Source organism: Protopterus annectens, chromosome 7.part1 (genome assembly GCF_019279795.1).
Source record: "Protopterus annectens isolate FY-2018-M chromosome 7.part1, PAN1.0, whole genome shotgun sequence".
In the NCBI taxonomy this organism is placed as follows: domain Eukaryota; kingdom Metazoa; phylum Chordata; order Ceratodontiformes; family Protopteridae; genus Protopterus; species Protopterus annectens.
Window position 1 is genome coordinate 164,597,973 of NC_056740.1, and position 4,040 is coordinate 164,602,012.

Genomic DNA, 4,040 nt, shown 5'->3' on the forward strand with positions numbered 1-4,040 from the left:
CTGCTGAGAACCTTTGTATAACAAAAATACAGCTGCAGTGTTAAGACTATAATGGGTTTCTCTACTTCATCACACCTGTAATCATCATAATCCTCATTCATGACATCATACTTCCTCTCCAGCAGACTGTCACAAAATAAAATGAAATATTTCAGGTATTATTAGCAACCAGAGTAAAGGTAGAAATGCTTTTGTAAAAATGAATTCATTGAAGATTTTGTAAAATAAACTATAACATGAAAACTACATGGTAGTTAAATATTAAGTATATATTATTGTAATGGCATTGACTGTGTCAGGTGGTCCTCTGCAGTACAGTGGCTTACTGTAGATAATAGGTTTGTTATGAATTATAATCATGTATTGACTCCAATTCATAGTCATACCTTGGAAATTATTTTATTTGGGAAGTGGCTTTTATGTAGAGAAATGTATTCCTATTTCACAGAGGATTTAAATCGTAATAGTTTTCAGATTGTTACTGCTAATTTTGCAATCAAACTTCATAGTTCATAGACTTCATGGTTGTAAAATTGTACAGTGAAACTTTATTCACAGGCACAGTTTAATAACAATATTGTGTGAAAGCCAAGAGACACACAAAAGCCCAACAGCTGCTGACAAAAATAACACTTCAGAGGGAAAAGCCCTATGCACCTCAGCTAACATCGATACTTTGGGACCTCAGGCTATAGTACACTTAATTATAGACACCAATGTCTTTTTTAACAAAAACATGACTTCCAACAAATTGTGGCTTTTGATTAGTAGCCATCACTATCAAACACTGTGTCAATGAACTAAGTTTTGATAGGTTATTGTACTACCACCATATTTCATATGTGCTGATTTTGAAAAGCTTGCCTTTATCCAGTATCCCGAATAGAATCTAAGAAAAAAATCTGACCACCTTTCTAAAGACTCCAAAATGAAGGTTATCTAGAATCTCAGTTTTGGATGTTTTCGAGCGGCTCAAATACTCTTCATTTTCAAATCACTAATTACTAAACATTGCCATATTTGCATCGGCTACGTGTATGCAAGAGTCATTCTCACTACAATGCACAAGATGGATTAGTCTAGATGAAGTATTCCATGAGCTTGACTAATCCCTCACTCTGGTTTATCAATGCCTGGAGATGGATGTATTTTGTGAATATCTTGTGAGTATCGGTAATCTGTCTCCCTGATTTATCAATGACTGCAGATGGATATATTCAGTGAGTATTGGTAATCCCTCTCCCAATTTATCAACAACTGCAAATGGATGTGCTTTGTAAATATTCAGTGAGTATTGGTAATCCCTCTCCTGATTTATCTGTGACTGGAGATGGATGAATTCTGTGAGTATTCTGTGAGTATTGCTAATCCCTCTCCCTGGTTTATCACTGACTGGAGATGGATGTACTCTATGAGTATTCTGTAAGTATTGGTAATCCCTCACCCTGGTATAGGTATGAGTGGAGATGGACGTATTCTGTGAGTACTGGTAATCTTTCTCCATGGTTTATCAGTAAATGGAGATGGGTGTATTCTGTGGGTATTGGTTATTGCTCTCTCTTACTTATCAACAACTGCAAATGGATATATTCTGCAAGTATTCTGTGAGTATTGGTAATCCCTCTCTCTGGTTTATCAGTGACTGGAGATGGATGTATTCTGTGAGTATTGGTAATCCTTCTCCCTGAATTATCAATGAGTGGAGATGGACATATTCTTTAAGCATTCTGTGAGTATTGGTAATCCCTTTCCCTGGTTTATCTATGACTGTTGATGGCTGAATTCTCTGGGTATTGGAAATTTCTCTCAGTGGTTTATCTATGACTGGAGCTGGAGATATTCTGTGAGCATTCTGTAAGTATGGGTAATCCCTATCCCTGGTTTATCAATGACTGGAGACGGATGTATCTTCTGAGTATTCTGTGAGTACTGGTAATCTTTCTATGTGGTTTATCAGTTACTGGAGATAGACATATTCCATGAGTATTCTGTGAGTATTGGTAATCCCTCACCCTGATTTATCAATGACTGGAGATGGACATATTCTGTAACTATTCTGTGAGTATTGGTAATCCCTCTACCTTGTTATCAATGACTGGAGATGGACATATTCTGTAAGTATTGGTAATTGCTCTCTCCCTTGTTTATCAATGACTGGAGATGGACATATTCTGTAAGTATTCTGTTAGTATTGGTAATCCCTCTCCCTGGTTTATCTATGACTGGAGATGAACGTATTCTGTGAGTATTCGTAATCCTTATACCTGGTTTATTTATGAGAGGAGATGGATGTATTATTTGAGTATTCTGTGAGTACTGGTAATCTTTCTTCTTGGTTTATCAATAACTGCAGATGGACGTATTCTATGAGTATTCTAAGAGCATTGGTAATCCCTCTCCCTGGTTTATCAATGACTGGAGATGAACATGTCCTGTAAGTATTCTGTGAGTATTGGTAATTCCTATGTTCTTCGTGTTTCACTGTTGCAGTCATTATATTTGGGTAATCTGCTTGCAGATTGCCCTCAGTCGGCCTGATTAACAAAGTCTTGGGTCCTGCATCGGTTGCTGTCCCTTCTTCCATGACATCAGGTCGTCAGGGGTATAAAACATGCAGCCGATACCATTACATCAATCTTTCTTGCTGTGCGGTGCCCGAAGCAAAATTTTCATTTTCGAGTTTCAGAACCAAAGTCTTCAACTTACAGCTAAGTACCCCGTTGGGGAAACTTTTTCTTGCTCCTTACCGATGTCAGTAAAAGTTAATAATTGCATTACTTGTGGAAAGCAAATACCTCATAAAGATTTTCATTCATACTGTATTCCTTGCCAAGGCCCTGACCACGACGTACCTTGCTGTCGGTTTTGTGCTTTATTTAATCAGCTCACTATCCATCATCAGTATATTTTTGCCTCTAAATATTTCAGTTCTCGGTTTAATTATCCAGAAATGTCATCGGTTAGCCACCCGACTACCAGGATTCCGAAAAAATGTAAAGATAAAGCCAGAGACAGGCCGCCGAGGTCCAAAACTGCTGATGATGTTTCTCCTAAGCCAGTCGCCAGTTCGCCAGTACTCAGTGAGGTGCTTTCGCCGCCCCTGATACTTCTGATTCGCAGGCCTCTACTGAGACCCATTTGGAGTCCAGTATGCCGCGAGATACTTCAACTATGGAACCCGCAGATGTCTCTACCTTGGATGGGTCCGGAGCCGCTGTGCAGGCACAGGCTTCTGTGGGTATATTCAGGCCTACAGACTTGCATATTAAATCAACACCTCCTTCATTACTAAGGCCTAAATCTTGATCCATGTCTAAAAAAACCGATGTCCAGGCCACATGCTCAGGCTCTTATGCCTAAAAACAAATAATGAAAATAGATGAAGATCTAATAACTCTAATCAGGGGTAGTCAACCCCCCACAAGAGGCCTAGGGCTGAGCTTGATTATGAATCTTCTGATCACGATTCTGTTTCTTCTGACTCTTCTGATGACCTGGATTTGTCCTTACCTACTTATGAGGATTCTGATGCAAAGGATTCTATTCCCTCTGCTTCTCCTCCTGAGGATTTTTCTTTAGGGGAAATCCTACATACTTTAAGGGAGCACTTTCACTGGGAAAGCCAGGAATTTTCTGATTCAAAAAAGAGGCTTAGGGGATTTCCTTCTTCTACCTCAGCATAGGTCTTTGGCTATACCTCCTGTACTAGACATTGTTGATGATGTTTTCTCGGAATCTGATGCCCCTGATTCCCTGCCTCTTGTACCTAGTAAACCTGACAGACACTACAGGGTTCCTGAGTCCCACAAGTTCCTTTTCAAAAATCCTGTTGCAGATCCAGAGACTATTTCTCTAGGGGCCCAAGGGCATTAAGGCTTCTACTGCTAAAAATCCTACCCCTTCTGATACAGACTCCAGGGCGCTAGATAGATGGGGTAAACAGGTTTATACTTCAGCAACCTTGGCAATCAGAGCTTTAAACTGCCAATTTCATATGTTAAAATATCAGCAACATGTCATTGGACTGCTTAGACAGAAAA